The sequence below is a fragment of the Tachypleus tridentatus genome, chromosome 10 (genome assembly GCF_004210375.1).
Source record: "Tachypleus tridentatus isolate NWPU-2018 chromosome 10, ASM421037v1, whole genome shotgun sequence".
In the NCBI taxonomy this organism is placed as follows: domain Eukaryota; kingdom Metazoa; phylum Arthropoda; class Merostomata; order Xiphosura; family Limulidae; genus Tachypleus; species Tachypleus tridentatus.
Window position 1 is genome coordinate 192471694 of NC_134834.1, and position 21156 is coordinate 192492849.

A 21156-nucleotide genomic window follows, 5' to 3' on the forward strand; every position below is an offset into this window, starting at 1 on the left:
ATGTAAAAAATGTTCAGGACTAGGAGCAATGTGTAAATAATATGCAGGACTAGGAGCAATGTGTAAATAATGCTCAGGACTAGGAGTAATATGTAAATAATGTTCAAGACTAGGAGCAATGTGTAAATAATATGCAAAACTAGGAGCAATGTGTAAATAATGTTCAGGACTAGGAGAATGTGTAAATAATGTTCAGGACTAGGAGCAATGTGTAAATAATGCTCAGGACTAGGAGCATTATGTAAATAATGTTCAAAACTAGGAGCAATGTGTAAATAATATGCAGGACTAGGAGCAATGTGTAAATAATGTTCAGGACTAGGAGCATTATGTAAAAAATGTTCAGGACTAGGAGCAATGTGTAAATAATGTTCAGGACTAGGAGCATTATGTAAAAAATGTTCAGGACGAGAAGCAATGTGTAAATAATGCTCAGGACTAGGAGCATTATGTAAATAATGTTCAAGACTAGGAGCAATATGTAAATAATATGCAGGACTAGGAGCAAAGTGTAAATAATGCTCAGGACTAGGAGCAATGTGTAAATAATGTTGAGGAATAGGAGTAATGTGTAAAAAATGTTCAGGACTAGGAGCAATGTGTAAATAATGTTCAAAACTAGGAGCAATGTGTAAATAATGTTCAGGACTAGGAGTAATGTGTAAATATTGTTCAGGACTAGGAGTAATGTGTAAATATTGTTCAGGACTAGGAGCAATGTATAAATAATGCTCAGGATTAGGAGCATTATGTAAATAATGTTCAGGACTAGGAGCAATGTGTAAATAATATGCAGGACTAGGAGCAATGTGTAAATAATGTTCAGGACTAGGAGTAATGTGTAAAAAATGTTCAGGACTAAGAGCAATGTGTAAAAAATGTTCAGAACTAGGAGCAATGTGTAAATAATGTTCAGGACTAGAAGTAATGTGTAAATAATGTTCAGGACTAAAAGCAATGTGTAAAAAATGTTCAGGACTAAAAGCAATGTGTAAAAAATGTTGAGAACTAGGAGCAATGTGTAAATAATGTTCAAAACTAGGAGCAATGTGTAAATAATGTTCAGAACTAGGAGCAATGTGTAAATATTGTTCAGGACTAAGAGCAATGTGTAAAAAATGTTCAAAACTAGGAGCAATGTGTAAATAATGTTCAGGACTAGGAGCAATGTGTAAATAATGTTCAGGACTAGAAGTAATGTGTAAATAATGTTCAGGATTAGGAGCAATGTGTAAATAATGTTCAGGACTAAAAGCAATGTGTAAATAATGTTCAGGACTAGGAGCAATGTGTAAATATATTTTCAGGACGAGAAGCAATGTGTAAATAATGTTCAGGACTAGGAGCAATGTGTAAATAATGTTCAGGACTAGGAGCAATGTGTAAATAATGCTCAGGACTAGGAGCATTATGTAAATAATGTTCAGGACTGAGAGCAATGTGTAAATAATATGCAGGACTAAGAGCAATGTGTAAAAAATGTTCAGAACTAGGAGCAATGTGTAAATATTGTTCAGGACTAAGAGCAATGTGTAAAAAATGTTCAGAACTAGGAGCAATGTGTAAATAATGTTCAGGACTAGGAGCAATGTGTAAATAATGTTCAGGACTAGAAGTAATGTGTAAATAATGTTCAGGATTAGGAGCAATGTGTAAATAATGTTCAGGACTAGGAGCAATGTGTAAATATATTTTCAGGACGAGAAGCAATGTGTAAATAATGTTCAGGACTAGGAGCAATGTGTAAATAATGTTCAGGACTAGGAGTAATGTGTAAATAATATGCAGGACTAGGAGCAATGTGTAAATAATGTTCAGGACTAGGAGCAATGTGTAAATAATATGCAGGACTAGGAGCAATGTGTAAATAATGCTCAGGACTAAAAGCAATGTGTAAATAATGCTCAGGACTAAAAGCAATGTGTAAATATTGTTCAGGACTAGGAGCAATGTGTAAATAATGTTCAGGACTAGAAGCAATATGTAAATAATATGCAGGACTAGGAGCAATGTGTAAATAATGCTCAGGACTATAAGCAATGTGTAAATATTGTTCAGGACTAGGAGCAATATGTAAATAATGTTCAGGACTAGGAGCAATGTGTAAATAATATGCAGGACTAGGAGCAATGTGTAAATAATGCTCAGGACTAGGAGCATTATGTAAAAATGTTCAGGACTAGGAGCAATGTGTAAATAATATGCAGGACTAGGAGCAATGTGTAAATAATGCTCAGGACTAGGAGCATTATGTAAAAAATGTTCAGGACTAGGAGCAATGTGTAAATAATATGCAGGACTAGGAGCAATGTGTAAATAATGCTCAGGACTAGGAGCATTATGTAAATAATGTTCAGGACTAGGAGCAATGTGTAAATAATATGCAGGACTAGGAGCAAAGTGTAAATAATGCTCAGGACTAGGAGCAATGTGTAAATAATGTTCAGGAATAGGAGTAATGTGTAAAAAATGTTCAGGACTAGGAGCAATGTGTAAATAATGTTCAAAACTAGGAGCAATGTGTAAATAATGTTCAGGACTAGGAGTAATGTGTAAATATTGTTCAGGACTAGGAGTAATGTGTAAATATTGTTCAGGACTAGGAGCAATGTATAAATAATGCTCAGGACTAGGAGCAATATGTAAATAATGTTCAGGACTAGGAGCAATGTGTAAATAATATGCAGGACTAGGAGCAATGTGTAAATAATGTTCAGGACTAGGAGTAATGTGTAAAAAATGTTCAGGACTAAGAGCAATGTGTAAAAATGTTCAGAACTAGGAGCAATGTGTAAATAATGTTCAGGACTAGAAGTAATGTGTAAATAATGTTCAGGACTAAAAGCAATGTGTAAAAAATGTTCAGGACTAAAAGCAATGTGTAAAAAATGTTGAGAACTAGGAGCAATGTGTAAATAATGTTCAGGACTAGGAGCAATGTGTAAATAATGTTCAGAACTAGGAGCAATGTGTAAATATTGTTCAGGACTAAGAGCAATGTGTAAAAAATGTTCAAAACTAGGAGCAATGTGTAAATAATGTTCAGGACTAGGAGCAATGTGTAAATAATGTTCAGGACTAGAAGTAATGTGTAAATAATGTTCAGGATTAGGAGCAATGTGTAAATAATGTTCAGGACTAAAAGCAATGTGTAAATAATGTTCAGGACTAGGAGCAATGTGTAAATATATTTTCAGGACTAGAAGCAATGTGTAAATAATGTTCAGGACTAGGAGCAATGTGTAAATAATGTTCAGGACTAGGAGCAATGTGTAAATAATGCTCAGGACTAGGAGCATTATGTAAATAATGTTCAGGACTAGGAGCAATGTGTAAATAATATGCAGGACTAGGAGCAATGTGTAAATAATGTTCAGGACTAGAAGTAATGTGTAAATAATGTTCAGGATTAGGAGCAATGTGTAAATAATGTTCAGGACTAAAAGCAATGTGTAAATAATGTTCAGGACTAGGAGCAATGTGTAAATATATTTTCAGGACGAGAAGCAATGTGTAAATAATGTTCAGGACTAGGAGCAATGTGTATATAATGTTCAGGACTAGGAGTAATGTGTAAATAATGCTCAGGACTAGGAGCAATGTGTAAATAATGTTCAGGACTAGGAGCAATGTGTAAATAATGTTCAGGACTAGGAGTAATGTGTAAATAATGTTCAGGACTAGGAGCAATGTGTAAATAATGTCCAGGACTAGGAGCAATGTGTAAATAATATGCAGGACTAGGAGCAATGTGTAAATAATGCTCATGACTATGAGCAATGTGTAAATATTGTTCAGGACTAGGAGCAATGTGTAAATATTGTTCAGGACTAGGAGTAATGTGTAAATAATATGCAGGACTAGGAGCAATGTGTAAATAATGTTCAGGACTAGGAGCAATGTGTAAATAATATGCAGGACTAGGAGCAATGTGTAAATAATGCTCAGGACTAAAAGCAATGTGTAAATATTGTTCAGGACTAGGAGCAATGTGTAAATAATGTTCAGGACTAGGAGCAATATGTAAATAATATGCAGGACTAGGAGCAATGTGTAAATAATGCTCAGGACTATGAGCAATGTGTAAATATTGTTCAGGACTACGAGCAATATGTAAATAATGTTCAGGACTAGGAGCAATGTGTAAATAATATGCAGGACTAGGAGCAATGTGTAAATATTGTTCAGGACTAGGAGCAATGTGTAAATACTGCTCAGGACTAAATGTATTCAAATCAATATTAAATCTCAAACCTTACCAAGAAAGTTTGATATTTATCTTTAAAAACATCTTGTTAACTAGCGCCACCTAATGCATTGATTTCAATAATCGATATTTCCAAATCACTCTAATAATACATAATACAAAGACAAATCACTCAGTCAGTCACGTAATTGTTAAGAACTTACAGATAGGTGGCTTCTTCCCCTACACAATCACAGTTCACTTCAAGACTGAATAACATAAGATTGTCTATTATATCAGACCAATGACGCCTGAGAACACGACAACATGCTATACAGAAGTTTCAGGCTGCTGGTTTTTACCTCCGCATATTAAACCTCAGTTGAGTTCAAGACAATGTTTAATGGATATCAGAGGTAGAATTTTTTGACAAACTATATATAATTTCAATTTTATATTTAACTTTGTGAATTTGAAACAACCGAGTCCACAAATATATTTTATTTGTGTTGTATTCTCGACGTCAGGTTAATTTAATATTATAAATGCTTCCAATATTTTATAGTAAGTTCCTGTTTCGAAGACACCAACTTTTATGACTTTGTTTTTATCCAAAAAAATTGATATCGTGATATTTACTCTTAATTGTTTGTTGGGAATTTTGCGGAAAGCTACTCGAGGGCTATCTGCGCTAACCATCCCTAGTTTATCAGTGTAAGACTAAAGGGAAAGCAGTTGGTCATCGCCACCTCTTTTACCAACGAATAGTGGAATTGGCCGTCACATTATAACGCCCCAACCGCTGAAAGAGCAAGCATGTTTGGTGCAACTGAGATTCGAACCCGCGACCTTCGGCTTACGAGTCGAGCGCCTTAACCACCTGGCCATGCTGAGCCTTTACTATCCATTTCTTGGTCATATGTTTGTTTGTTGACATGCAGAAAAATAATTAATACGTTTATTTATGCGTCAGCTGACTGCATCTTTTATTAAACATTTTATAAGTTTTGTTTCTTTTAAAATCCTAGGTTTATTCCTTGCTCAAAATCATTTTCCACCAGTTCTCAGTCAAGAATAATATTCTATGTGGCGACAGTTATAATATTCTACCATTAGTTATACATGATAAAATGCCCTCCTGTGGCTCAGCGGCATGTCTGCGGACTTACAACGCTAAAAACGGGGTTTCGATATCCGTGATGGTCAGAGCACGGATAGCCCATTGTATAGTTTTATGCTTGATTTAAAACAACAGCAACAACAACATGATAGAGCAAAATGAATTAATATCCTACGTTTTTGTGGCGATCAGTTACAATATTCTACTAGTAGTTATACGTAATAAAAGAAAATGAATTAATATCCTACGTTTATGTGGCGATCAGTTACAATATTCTACTAGTAGTTATACGTAATAAAAGAAAATGAATTAATATCCTACGTTTATGTGGCGATCAGTTACAATATTCTACTAGTAGTTATACGTAATAAAAGAAAATGAATTAATATCCTACGTTTATGTGGCGATCAGTTACAATATTCTACTAGTAGTTATACGTAATAAAAGAAAATGAATTAATATCCTACGTTTATGTGGCGATCAGTTACAATATTCTACTAGTAGTTATACGTAATAAAAGAAAATGAATTAATATCCTACGTTTATGTGGCGATCAGTTACAATATTCTACTAGTAGTTATACGTAATAAAAGAAAATGAATTAATATCCTACGTTTTGTGGCGATCAGTTACAATATTCTACTAGTAGTTATACGTAATAAAAGAAAATGAATTAATATCCTACGTTTATGTGGCGATCAGTTACAATATTCTACTAGTAGTTATACGTAATAAAAGAAAATGAATTAATATCCTACGTTTTTGTGGCGATCAGTTACAATATTCTACTAGTAGTTATACGTAATAAAAGAAAATGAATTAATATCCTACGTTTTTGTGGCGATCAGTTACAATATTCTACTAGTAGTTATACGTAATAAAAGAAAATGAATTAATATCCTACGTTTTTGTGGCGATCAGTTACAATATTCTACTAGTAGTTATACGTAATAAAAGAAAATGAATTAATATCCTACGTTTTTGTGGCGATCAGTTACAATATTCTACTAGTAGTTATACGTAATAAAAGAAAATGAATTAATATCCTACGTTTTTGTGGCGATCAGTTACAATATTCTACTAGTAGTTATACGTAATAAAAGAAAATGAATTAATATCCTACGTTTTGTGGCGATCAGTTACAATATTCTACTAGTAGTTATACGTAATAAAAGAAAATGAATTAATATCCTACGTTTTTGTGGCGATCAGTTACAATATTCTACTAGTAGTTATACGTAATAAAAGAAAATGAATTAATATCCTACGTTTATGTGGCGACCAGGCTCATCTTCAACTAGTTGCCTAGCTATGTCTTTACACGTACTACGGGCATCTTCCGGCATCTTATCGTCAGACTCCCAGTATCTGCTGGCTGAGTGGGCGTACATGGCCGCTGGGGTAGCATGAGTGACCCTGGTTGTTGTTACTAGTCCAGTCGCCTTACCTAACGAGGTTAATCGGGCATTTTCATTTAAGAATCTCAGTTCATTCTGAGAGCTGTAATCTGATTTTTATTGGCGATAATAAATAGATGTTTTATAAGTTTCGTTGACGGGAGCGTCAGAGTCATTCAAATGTGAAACCGATACGTCACAAACATAGTTCGTTTTGAATTTCACGCAAAGTTACTCGAGGGCTATCTGCGCTAGCCGTTCCTAACTTAGCAGCATAAGACTAGAGGGAAGGCAGCTAGTCATCACCACCTACCGCCAACTCTTGGGCTACTCTTTTGCCAACGAATAGTGGGATTGACCGTAACATTATTACGCCCCCACGACTGAAAGCACAAAGATAGATCTGTTATTTTCACCTGAAGTAGGTTACAACGAATTAAGTTCCTTATACTCCGAAGAAACTGATTAATTATGTTTTATAGAGTGGAAAGTTGTTACAAGCTGTCTTAACTAATTAGAAAAAGACTAACTTCCATTTTTTAAAACACAGATGAAACCCAGAACTCGAATGAACATTCTGTTCGATGTTTGCCGCGATTAAACACCGAGTTCCCGCGTTTTAAATATTTAACTTTTATAGCCAATTAACCAAGAGTTGGTAAGATAGTTTTATGTATAACCCTTTATTTTTGTATGTGTTGCTTACGGCGGATCTAATAATGCTATTGTCGCTCTTGTTAAATTTGAACTACTGGCTAAAAAGAAATGCAGCCAGATAGCAGCACCCCACAATCCACGTTAAGGGATCGAGTGTATCTATTGCAGTGGTTTCCAACCAGCGGTGGTCGCACCCCTTGGGGGTGCGAGATAACATTTGTTTTGGCCACCTTCACCTTTATTCTTAAATAAATAACTACTGTGAGGGGTGCGAGAACGTATTAAAAATTTTTTAGGGGTGCGGGGCATAAAAAAGGTTGGGAACCCCTGATCTATTGTAACAGTTTAAATTGGGTGGAATAAAACTCGACTCGTCAGCTCCGAAATCCAGAACTCCATGGAGCCAACTTGTGCTTCCCGTATTTCACTGTAAGAATTGTAAACAAATCGTTAGAAAGGGTTTTATACAACCGTCAGAAAGTCCTTGAAGAAGACACTAAGAATAATTCCTTCTGAACCAGAACTAGTTTCCCACGCCCCGTGATTCTCCTTGGTGAAACACTGTGCAATTAAATTATTGTGTATTTTTGAATTTAAAAAATCAAACGTACAAACCAAAACTAACTTCAATGATTGAATATTTCAAACTTGTATTTCAAATATCTTGTTTCAAACAGACTTTGATTCTTTTGCTAAGTAAAGGTAATCTTCTTTAGAGACGCGTGCAACTCCTACCTTCTTGTTGGGCCCAGTCCGTCAAGCAAGGGATTCTAGAAGTGATGCTAGACAAGCAGTTCTCGTAAAGTCCGCTGTCATCCAGACCTAACGTTTCGTAACGACTTTTCACCCCACTCAACAAGGCAGTGGCACACGCTCCAGAGTCCCCTACTTGACTGTCAATGTTGTATGTCTGTAAACCCGAGAAAAAAAAACCAGTTAAAACCAAGAGGATCAAAAGCTTGCAAAGATTTCTAAACAAGTTTGTACTTTCTGCAAACAGAGACACGTTAATAAATACAGTAAGTATTGTATTCAAGACCAGACTACTCGGACTTAAGCAGTCCGTTTTACTGCTAACTTAACGATTTTTCGAGATTGTCAGCTAATATTAATTTAATACCAAAAGCGTAGAAAACTATAATTAGCTCAGTATTTTTTTTTTAGTTCAAGAGTTAAGTACAATATCTATTTCTTTTATATTTGTTCTCCAGAAGGAATATAATGGAATTGTGTATAATTTACATCGTAAAGATGTACCTTCAAACCTAGTTTAGGTTCATCTCAGCTTTACTTAAGCAATGTGGAAGTAAACTCTCTTCTTTTCTATGCAGAGGACTCCACTACGGTAATATTAACTTTTATGAACTATACGGGCCCGGCGTGGCCAGGTGGTTAGGGTGCTCGACTCTTTTCCCCAGTGGCACAACGTCATATCTGCGAATTTATGTCACTGGACACCAGGTTTCGATATTGGTGATGGGCAGAGCACATATATCTCTCTATGTAGATTTGTGCTTATTAACAAAGACGTCCTCCAAGAGGGACATCTTTCTTCCCTTTATCTTTTTTTTTGAAAAATGTAATTATTTAACACCACTGTCTGAACAACATTAGAATGAAATTAAATTAATTTTCCACTGGAAGTAGGGGAACTCACCCCCCTGAATCCACCAACATCAGACCTCTGCCATAGACATGTTCAGTATTTCAGGTGACCCTCATATACCCCTTCCTCATTTGCATTTAAGCTCTATTTTGGGCCTTATTAAACAAAGTTAGAAATTGGGTCATGCCGTGTCCTTAGTTCTATTCAAAGAGGAGAAGGTGTCCTCCTTCTTCGTAAAAGAGTTACTTGGTCTGATATCGTTCCCAACCTAATATCTTAGTAAATAAACTTATTGTTACAAAATATCCTTTCATCAATATTGCATTATATCAATGAGAATTATATCCTCACACTTCAGAAGACTTTAGCAGACGTTCCCTGAACGTTATATTAGGCACTGCACAAGGTGTCTTAGAATGGAAACATTTTGACTCCGAAATCGTCCTCGCTCCCCAGAAGAAGAGAAAAAAAGACTGCTATTATTACAGTTTTCCAGTTCTCTATATTTATTTTATTATATTTTAGTAGCCCTAATGATTGACGAAATGAAATGTTTTTTGTCAAGACATATCCACATCCCTTCACTGGGAGTATTGATGGAAGGATTTGGAGAAAATTATCCATATATCTAATCATCTTGGGCAGAGCTTCAGAACTCTCCCAAGGCCTCACAAAGGAGTTTTGTGGCTTCGGTGGAACTTAAGAGTGTTATGAAAATATTTAGAAACAGTTGTTTCAGCAGCAGTGGATTGGTTGACTCAAACCGAAGAGACGAGCATTAGCTAAAAACAAAAGACTGAATGAGAAGGGGTGGATTCCTGAGAAAACTTCTTTCTTTATAATATTTATTTCTACTTCTAGAAGAACTGCAACTTGTCTTCCACATTTCACTTCGTGCTTTGTAGCACTTGCCCCCTATTTACGTAATTCCGTATAACGTATTGAGTCTGACTGACTTTTTTAAAAATTAGATACCGTTAGTCTGAAGTCTGCCGAGGCGAAGAATCGTGAGAATATTATTAGTCTGAAGTTTATCAAGGTCAGAAGTTTTGAGGTCAGTTGTCGTTAGACGAAAGATCAAGGTCAAAAGTTTTGAGGTCAGTTGTCGTTAGACGAAAGATCAAGGTTAGAAGTTTTGAGGTCAGTTGTCGTTAGACGAAAGTTTCATACGTTCATTTGCATTTATATAATAAACAATAACACCACATGCTAAGTTGCTTATATAAAACACTTGTTTCGTATGAATTAAGCAACAGTTTCGTAAGTAATTCTTTTGTTCTATAAAAAAAACCAACGGCTTCTTTTTTCAGCAATACAAATTGTATTTTAATTCGTAGTAAGCATTTCTTGTTCTTGTCGCAGTGTACTTGTTTGTTTTGAATTTCGCCCAAAGCTACTCAAGGGCTATCTGCGCTAGCTGTCCCTAATTTAGCAGTGTAAGACTAGAGTGAAAGCAGCTAGTCATCACCATCCACCGCCAACTCTTGGGCTACTCTTTTACCAACGAATAGTGGGATTGACCGTAACATTATAACGCCCCTACGGCTGAAAGAGCGAGCATGTTTGGTGCGACGGGGAGTCGAATCCGCGACCCTCAGATTACGCGTCGAACGCCTTAACCCACCTGACCATGCCGGACCGCAGTGTACTCTCGTGTTTAGTTTTCTGTTAGTACCTAATGTAAGAAGTAATACCTATTTACATAATAGTCACTGAAGTAATGTTATTCCCAGTGATGCTTATTGGGCTGTATTTTTGTATTGTTGTCAGTAGTGATGCTTATTGGGCTGTATATTTGTATTGTTGTCAGTAGTGATGCTTATTGGGCTGTATTTTTGTATTGTTGTCCGTTTTTTGATACACATAATAAGATCATTTGCGTATCATTCTATCCTGTTTCTGTTTCAAGGGAAGAGAAAGACTGACCAAGTTGAGCATAATGATTGTTCAAATTATCTTCCGAGGATTCACACCAGTTACATTGATTCATGACCATGGTCATGATACTGGTCTAGTACGGTTTACTACAAGATAACGACGACTGTTCTGGACCCAGCATGGCCACGTAGTTAGGACGATCGACTTGTAATCTGAGGGGGGCGTTATAAAGTTACGGTCAATCCCACTATTTGTTCGTAAAATAGTAGTCCAAGAATTGGCAGTGGGGGGGTGATGACTAGCTGCCTTACCTCTAGTCTTTCACTGCTAAATTAGGGACGACTAGCGCTAATAGCCCTCGTGTTACTTTGCGCGAACTTTAAAAAACAAAAAGCTATTAGTTTGTCTACAAAAAATCTCGTCTAATACCGTTTACTGTAAAATAAAAATGAAAACTTTATGTATAACGAAAATAATTTATTACTGGAAAACAGATTGGGTACTTTAAAAAGTGTTTAGTATGTTTTACTTTAAGACAAGTTATGAGTACTTTGTATACAATGAAAATTAAGGTAAGATAAAAAAAATGTAAATAACAAAATTTAATCTTCTGGAAAAAAAAATCTTTTGACCGCATTACTTCGCATTACTTTCCTTTCTGTTGGAAAGGATATACATTACTTTACAGTTTTACATTTGCAAACATATCACAACTTTAGACAAGTCTTACCTCACAGTTTTAGTCTTGCAAGTATACCAAAACCATAGACGAGAGTTACTTCATAGTTTTAGGCCTGCAAGTGTATCACAACCTTAGACGAGACTTACTTCATTTAAATTGTCGAATAAATATTACCAATGTTAAGTCGTTTAGTAGCAACTATTAAATGGAAAAATGGCGTGTATAGTCCAAGAAGAAATAAATTATATGGGTTGCGGGGTGCGAGCAGCAAAGCACGTGTTTAGAAAGGAGAGCCCATTATAAAGTTTGCGCACCATTTGCTCAGACTGGCGCCAAACAAGAGCATTTCCTGCATATAAAACTGATTTTTACATATCAGTATTATCCCATTTAAACACACTGTGTTTATTTTGAAATAAATCTGAGTCAATATATCGAGGAACGTTTTATACAGAGGATTAAGAGTGTTGTATTAAAACAACTTGGAGCCTTACCACGTCCAGTCATGCTCTGTCTGATGGTTATATGTTCTAACAATAGTCCCGCATAAGACTGACAGGTTCAAAGCACACGAATCCTCCCTGCTTGCTTCTATTTGCCATCGACTGTCTGAGTTCAACAGTTTTCTTATTTCTGTTTCAAAAGTCCGATCCCACATGAATTCTGGGACTTGATTTGTATAGAATAACATGAATAACCATTTTGTTTTCTTCAGGTACTTGAGGTGTGTGATGGTTGAATAGGAGTTGTAACTAAAAACCTTATTCTGGTGAACCCATACTCTGCTGGTTCATGTTTTTCTACAAAGCCGGTATTTTTGTTTGTTGTAAATAGTTCAGAACATTAATCTGATTATAGGCAGAGTTCATCATGACCTGTGTCTCTAGTCCCATGATTCGTAACTTGCACCTTACGTGGTATTCGCCGATGATCACGAATCCTTTCGAAAAAAATATTTGTGGCATACAGTGAACCTTTTTTTTTTAGATTTTTGTTTTTACTCATTAATCGGAATAAAACGGTACGAGAATTTTAACGGGTATCAAGGTTCAGGTATGCTGCGTCAAAAGTCACCACTTACTGCCAATTTCTCCTTGCGAGGTGCGGGTTGTATATTTTCCTACAGTTGATATTCCTATTCTTGATATGTTGTGGAATACATGTGTATTTACGTGATTTGTGTCACTTTTTACAGGCAGAGATCCTTCTTGATTATGCTGCTCACTGCTGCCTAGGACTTGTGGTCAGCTATTGCAACATTAAGTTGTTTTTCGTGGATTCTTACGTATAACAAGGCTCCGCATTTTGCTTACCACGCTTGGGGTAGGACTTGTTGCAGGTCTCTTTCTGGAGGGTCTATTTGCCAAAGCTGATTCAAATTCCTTTGCTTTTCAATACTATTAAGTACAAATAATATTTTAAAATTCTAAATCTCCACCAACACACATCTTTTGTTTTGTGTCAGAAGAAGCTTTTACAGATTCTTCACCAAAACGATTAATTTTCAATACCACCACACTACTTACGTAATACCAAACAATGTATAATTGTAATTCTATTCCACCTGGACTTTATATTGCCAATGGTGTCACATTAATCATAATTTTAATGTAACGTACTCAACTTTCTTTATTAAAAATCTAAGAACATACATGGAAAGCCTTGTCTACACGTAATAATAACTACACATGAGAAAATACACTGAGAAAAATTTTGATAAATCCCCAAACAAGCCCATTTTTTTATGATTTAAAGTAATTAAACTTTACTCTGTTCTCCAAAGAGTCCTGGTTTGAAGGTTTTCATTCTCTGATCTCAATTTGCATTTTTAAAGAAAGATCTTACATATGTGTTCTCACCTTCGCTAGTGCCACGTGTTCAAACTTTTCAAAGGCTAGGCTGTTTTCTTCCCCAGTCTGACCTCGCTGCTGGCCGCGTAGAATACGGGCAGCTGTGATGGTGGTGAGCCCCATTCCGTCACCAACAAAGAGGATTAAGTTCCTAGCAACGTTATAGTTTCGCTCATTCTTCAGATTGCGGAGAAGGTTTCCTTTAGACTCCTCATACCAGTGCCACCTATCTGTGGAAATAAGAAAATGCATTGTATAGTAGTTGCAATCATACAGTATAATAAAAATCTAATTTTGGAGCATGATGATGGGTAAAACACAATACGCGGTCTGGCTAATTAATGAATGAATATTTGTTTTAAAACTATTATCAGTGTTATAAGCGTAACAACCAGTTTGGTCACCAATTTTGATTTCATCCTTTTTATAACGCATGCTCAATTCTTTTTTTTCGGTCGCACCTCAGTACACACCAACAAGCTACGGTAAGTGAGAAAGTGAAACTCGATAGTTTGGTTTTTTTTTGTTTTGAATTTCGCGCAAAGCTACTCGAGGGCTATCTGTGCTAGCCGTCCCTAATTTAGCAGTGTAAGACTAGAGGCAAGGCAGCTAGTCATCACCACCCGCGCCAACTCTTGGGCTACTCTTTTACCAACGAATAGTGGGATTGACCGTACCATTATAACGCCCTCACGGCTGAAAAGGCGAGCATGTTTGGTGTGACGGGGATTCAAACTCGAGACCCTCAGATTACGGAAACTCGATAGTAACCACCATTAATTTTAAGATGATAATCCTATTATTCGAAACATATTTATTCTTTACAAAACCAGCCAAATTATTTAAAATATCTGGTGTAAGTTTTTCTCTAAAACAGTGTTAATAACTTTCTTTATAGAAACACCAATGACCCTAAATTAACAGTTTCTTGTCATCACCCGCACGTACTCGGGACAGCAGTATCAAGTATCATTATTTACGCTAATATCACGTGATTTTAAACCCTTTTTAATTAGGAGAATTTCATAAAATTTAGCAAGTTCGCGCTTAAAAGTTAGCAATGAATAACAACCTTCCACTCGTACGATCCTTTTAAAAACTTGATATAAAAACTGTTAATCTAGTTTGCGTCGCATAATTAATACTTACATATTTACATATGCTTTTGTCCTATAGATTTGCTGCTCTAAATGAGCTGTCTTTGTTCCGAGTGACAAAAACCAAAAACGGTCTACTTTTATTCATAGGTGAAGCTGTATAAATATTTTAGTCCAATTGTATTTAGACCAAATGTGACATCTAATTGTAGGTTATAAGGATCTATCAATGTTTCAAATTTGATATAAAATCCATGAAAGTTAAGTATGTTTTTCTTCAAGTAAAATACCAGTGCGAAGAGAGAAACAAACAAAAAGAGCTTGGATAAAAATGGGAGATTTTATATCTCGTGTATTTTTTTAATGGATTGCTTTGAAATTTGATATGGATTTCAGTAGAGCACATCCCACATGTGATAATTTAGATTACTTCAGTCTAAGCTAGAGAACGTGGAAAATCGCTTCATAATCTTTTCTATTAATACCGCATAATGTGTCTTACAGGTGGATGTGTAAATAATTAACTTGTAATCTCTTCAGTCTTGTTGTTTTTCTCTTTCTGTCTTGGAACTTTCCCGACATGCTTCTGGTTCGCTCATTTCTCAATACTTCAATTCCAAGCCTTCGAACTCACCTAAAATACCCTACGTATATAATAAACACAAACTATCACGAGCGAGTGGGGCGAAAGGGGATAACAATATATTTGTACACCCCCCCCCCCCACCGTTGGGGAAAGTTTCTTAAACGAAACTACTGTCACGAAATCTTCACGTCTCCAGTTTAGAGGTGTAGAAAAGTTGTATTCTAATTCTGTTGACAACATAATATAATCAGGTAGAAACTAACACATGCTGTAAGTTTTAATGGTTCTTAATTCTTATGTGAACGTTGGGTTGTAATTAATTATAATTATCAAAAATAATAAAGAGAACCCGCTTTTAAATATGTTATAGTTTGACTCTGCAATAAAACAGCTTTAATAGTTAACGTAATAGTAGTTTCTAATGGTTAACATAATAAAGTTTAATTATTGGCGTAATGAGAGCTTCTGATTGTTAACATAATAAGAGACTGTTATTGTTTAATGTAATAGAAGCACAGTGACATCTTACATAAGTACATAATGAAATCCTTGGTAAGTACACAGTGGCATCCTTGGTAAGTACACAGTGAAATCCTTAGTAAATACATAGTGGCATCCTTGGTAAGTACACAGTGACATTCTTGGTAAGTACATAGTGACATTCTTGGTAAGTACATAGTGACATCCTTTGTAAGTACATAATGACGTACTAGGTAAGTAAATAGCGACATTTTTGGTAAGTACATAATGACATTTTTGGTAATTACACAGTAGCATCCTTAGTAAATACATAGTGCCATCCTTAGTAAGCTTATAATGACATCCATAGTAAGTACATAATGATATCTTTGGTAGGTACATAGTGATATCCTTAGTAAGCAAATAGTGACATACTACGTAAGTAAACAGTGACATTTGTGGTAAGTATACAGTAGCATCTTTGATGTTATAGAAATGTAACTACAGTTTCATGTGGTGAACTTTAAGGTTACTCATTTGTCCAAAACCTTTCTCCTTACTCGGACAACTAACAAAGCTGACAAGCCAGTCACACTCAGTTGTAAACTGTAGGGTGATATAATGCACGTGTTGACCACGTGTACTTGTTTAATCTTATACATCCACGAGTGAAACTCGAACGGCACGTGCAAGACAGAACAGTCCCAGTAAGCTCTCCCTCTTTTTTTTCTGATAATTTTCACTAATAGCTGGTAGTCGCTGTTTATATTGTTGCTAGTAACGAAAACGCACAAACTAGACCCCGCACTATGTCTTCCCGGCCGCTTGTGGAAAGTAAACCGGAATATTTATTGCATACTTGGAGTTAGATGAACCGAAGCCTGGTTTGTAGCGGCTGCTAATAATAATAAACGATCTTCCTAACTCTATGTGAGGGGAACGGGGAGGATAAGGGGGTTGACCATATGTTATCACATGACTACATTTGTTACAGAAATTATGTAAAAATTTACAGAAGTATTGTGACGTGTACATTTATATTTTACAATTCTTCCTTGTCAAAAATTTTCAGATACCAGTTTTTATCTCCAGAAATATATACGTGACTAACTAAAGAAATGACATCGTACGTAAAGTTTACATTTTTTTTTAAAGTCACAGTTGCGGTTAAAGCTAAAAGAATAGCAAACACGAAACGTTTAAACGGTAGTCTCTACCTTTTAAAATCATTGGTCAACCACGTATCATATATCGAAGTCAACGCTCACCTATTTAGAAACTAATAAATTGTGTTGTTTTATGACATCACACTTTTCATGTGCCAAGTTGGACCTCGTACGATAAATCAGAATGAGTCCTGCACGGATTAGTGTCATAACCAACGAGGATAGTTGAACTATATAGTGGAACAGAGATTAACACATAGACCATTTTTTTTTCTGTGTGAAACACACCCGATGACTCAGTTCTATTTTCATTCTGCTTTAGTGTGCTAGTAGTGTAAGGTATAAAAGTAATGACCACGTGACACTAATAAATCATAAGGCCTAAATATCTCACAGCTTTCACTACTTTTTAATGAACGGTATGCAGTAATAACGTCACTGTATCATGGAAACGGAATGATATATATTTAGTAACACATTTACATGGCTAAAACCATCTAAACTTCCAGTAATGTTAGTTCATAGAGTTTTCACTTGGATTTCACTGACACGCCTTTTGTTTACTCGGTTTCGGTTCCTTCTGATGCTAATTGTTTAGTCAAATAAAAACAGATGGAACTGCGCATATGTGTAAAAATAATGATCGAACTATAGAACAGTGTTATAAAATAAGGGGTAAGGAATATTAGTTTGGGTAAAGAGAGGTAAGCATGCGGACATATTTTAATCAGTCTTTAAGTGATTAGAGGATTAGTGCACTCTAAGTCGCTGGAAAATTATTGGACTAATCAGCCATCTTTTTGTTCAGCTACTGTGGAGATTACAGAACCACCTATGGCTATGACACGTTGTAATCCAACATAATGGAAACGGGCGTGTTCTGTGTGAGTTTGGAGAGAGAGAAGTAAGAATAAAAGGAGTGCCAGATAGAGAGAGAAAGACATAAACCAAGAGTGAGGAGATGGATGAAAGAGCTGTGGCCGTTAAGGCTTAAGACCTAATTCTAAATGTACGCGGTGTTAATTAAAGTAATAAACAGCAAGTTGTTATACGTATTAAGACGAGTCAATTTCTAATAGAAATAAATCTAAATAATGCTGGTGGTAAAACGAAATGCTAATTCAGCACAATCACGACAAAGTTGTGTAAGAAGCAGCTTAAAACGATCAAAACAGACTAGGATTTTTAAGACTTAAACCAATGGAAAAGACATAGAAAGAAAATACTTACCTTGGCCATAGGTTGACTGGCTTAGGAAACACGTGACGACAAACGACAGAAGGTGCCATTTATACAAAGAAGAATGAATCCCGTAGTTGTTAAAACGCCACATTTCTTTTTACCCTTTCGTCGTTTCGAGTCGTTGTGAAATGTAAGTTGTTGTTTTCTATCGACAAGTAGACGATTCTGTAAGCTCTTATGTGGCTTATTTGAATGAGTTGATTATCGAATCAACTCGCGTTTCGTTACAGAAGTTCCCGTAACCGGATCGTAAACAAATTTATAGATAAATGTTTATGCATGCACGTGTCCTGCCACCTTATTCTTGACGTTTGATAATCATTTTTAACTTTGTGACTGAACAGAGCTCATTACGAGCGTAAAAGTTACTGTCTTAAAAACAACAAATTAAAAACTAACACATTGCTGAAAGTCCTTCACTCCATGTTTTAACTTTCTGGATAATCTTCGTATTCACTGAGCTAAAAAAACAAACAAAACGAAATTAGGATATTTATAGTAAGTTTATTTTATAGAATTGCCTATAATCTACTTTTGTGGATCTTCAAAATGTACTGGGAATACCCAACAGAGTTTTGATAGTTAAATGTTTACGTAAAAAGAATGAAAATAGAATTATAAAATAGAATAAAATAACGAAAAATTAAAAAAATATATATTTACTATAGTTCCAAAATCAGGGCTGAAAGTGACCTAGGGGTTAACGTGTAGGTCTGTGAATCCAAATGTTTCCAGTTCATGACCCGTTGCTTCTAAAACACGCTCTGCACTTTGGGGCCGTGGGTGCGCTACGACAGTGATGCACTTTGGGGCCGTGGGTGATGGTTGGCGTTACGTGTTGTTGAGTGGCTGCCTTCTTCTCTTATTCTTTCAGTTCAATATTAGGAACTGTCACGTGCAGGTATCCTTCGTATGGCTTTGCGCGAAAGTCCTAAACGCATTTTCTCAGAGCAATCAAGCAACAGGTTTACTGCCACCCCCCGGGTTTCGATATCCGCAATTGGAAGAGCACAGATAGCCCACATGTATTAGTGAAACCAACTGTTTCATAAATAAGAAGACTTAGAAACAATATTCATTTATTTATGGAAAGAGAGAGTTAATAAATACTACAGACAAACGTTAAGATACTTTAATGCATATAAATAATATAAAGCTGCACGAGGGCTATCTGCGCTAGCCGTCCCTAATTTAGCAGTATAAGACTAGAGGGAAGGCAGCTAGTTATCATCACCCACCACTAACTCTTGAATTACTCTTTTACCAACGAATAGTGGAATTGGCCGTCACATTATAATGACCCAACAGTATAAAAAGCAAGTATCTTTGGTGCGACTGGGATTCGAACACACGACCCGCAGATCACAAATCAAACACACCTGGTCGTGCCGGGCTTGTTTTATATGCGAATTTTGATAACTTTTACCGAACTTTTCCATGTTCGTGACTACTCTGGTTGACTAGTGTATCACTTAAGTTTTGGCTTGGTTTGAAATTCGCGCAACACCACGCGAGAGCTATCTGTGCTAGCCGCCCCTAATTTTGCAGTGTAAGACTTGAGAGAAGGCAGCTAATCATCATCACCCATCGCCACCTCTTTTACCAATGAATAGTGGGATTGCCCGTAACACTATAACGCTTCCACAGCTGAGAGAGCAAACATGTTTGGTGTGGCGGGGATTCGAACCCGTGACCCTTCAGATTACGAGTCGAGGGCCTTAACTACCTGGCCATGCTAAGCCTCGTTTGTACTGATCATCGTTATATCTCTTTAATATTATATAATAAAGTTAAGTATTCTCGTTTTAAGTTAGGGTAAAGATATGTTTTTATCTGTAGCCTCTTGGTTGTTGTTATTTTCGAACACGAAATTATAAGCAATACTACGAATGTTTCTTTATTTGTTTTAATGCAAATCTGCATAATGAGCTAGCTGGGATCTCTCCACTGCGGGTGATCGAACTCCAGATTTTAGAGATAGCAGTTCGTAAAACTTACCACCGATCTAGCAGGAGACACCATACAAGTGTTGTTTTTTTTTAGCGCAGTGCTACAAAATGGACTCTCTGCGCTTTGTCCACCGCGGGGAATCAGATTTCGGAGTTTAACGATGTCAGTCTGTAAATCTACTGTCCCCTCCTTCCCAAGGGGACACAAAAGAATGAAACAGAAGAGGAAAGTTCCTGCGATATACGAGAATGAAACCATAGGAAAAGGCTAGTGGAATAAAGCAACTTAATTACCTCTGTCCTTCAAGCCGTATGATGTGATAAATTCTAAGTAGTTAATTGAAAAGAAACGCGGAACTAGGCTGAGACAAATAAGATTTAATTTTGTCTACAATGGAAGGCTTAAAACACGTGTGTGATTACATTGTTCTAGAATGCCTTAGTCGGCAAAGAAAAAATAATTAATTTATGTTTTTCCAAAAACATTGTAAGTCTATTATTCACATTATTTTAAATCAATTATACATATATATACTGTTCTTATAAGAATGGTTATTATCCAACTTAAAAATTAATTTCATCGAAAAACAAAATCAAATAGTACCGAGGAGAAACAATAAATCATGTTATTTTACATGGCTCAGCAGTAAATATGAAAAGACGTAAGGTTAAAAACTGGGTTTCGATCCCTATAGTTGACACAGCGAAATGGTATTGAAATAAGGAATCAGTGCATTGCAGCCACCATACGTGTTTGTTTTATAACGTTGTGAGACCGGTATTAATTAGATACATTAATTAACAGATAAGATTTATTTTCTGACCCACGAAGATGGTTTTCTCTTGTCGGCAATTACATAGCCATACGAATTTAAACTTCATAAAAGTTATTTTGGTTTTAATAACGGATTTTCCATAATTTAACTACTCATATTTCGAATACATTACTTTTTATCTGTTACGTAAGGATTTTTTTACATATCTGGCAGAAAACAACTATCACTTAGATCAAATTATTATTTCGTTCACAACAACGAACATTTTTATTATTATTATATTTGTTATCTTTGGGTTCTTGAACGATCGATAGGACTCTCGGGTCGCGATTGGTCTAGAGAAATCTACGGCAAGTGGTTGTCAGGATTTCAAGCATAACAAAATGCAACCCCATTACAGTGAAAATGATTCACTTATATAAAAACACATATGATATTTTGTGAAAAACCTGTTCGTGATGGCGAATAACTGATATAATTTTTTTCAGTTCACTATACAGGTATA

At 35.8% G+C, this 21156-nt stretch overlaps 1 long non-coding RNA gene and 1 pseudogene across 2 annotated transcripts in view; one reads left to right on the plus strand and one right to left on the minus strand.

Annotated features, from left to right (window-relative positions):
• LOC143227859 (uncharacterized) overlaps nt 1-17700 on the plus strand; it is a 28061-nt gene extending 10361 nt beyond the window's left edge. The window contains exons 2-3 of the long non-coding RNA XR_013015111.1: nt 8077-8379; nt 17493-17700. This is a non-coding gene — a long non-coding RNA (uncharacterized LOC143227859). The remainder of the gene's footprint in view (nt 1-8076; nt 8380-17492) is intronic.
• The window catches only part of LOC143227858 (alkaline phosphatase-like), a 44733-nt pseudogene that overhangs the window by 20615 nt on the left and 2962 nt on the right, over nt 1-21156 (minus strand). The window contains exons 2-5 of the transcript XR_013015110.1: nt 17915-18387; nt 13386-13606; nt 8096-8270; nt 6575-6753 (exon numbers count right to left, since the gene is read on the minus strand). The product of XR_013015110.1 is annotated as an alkaline phosphatase-like (transcript). The remainder of the gene's footprint in view (nt 1-6574; nt 6754-8095; nt 8271-13385; nt 13607-17914; nt 18388-21156) is intronic.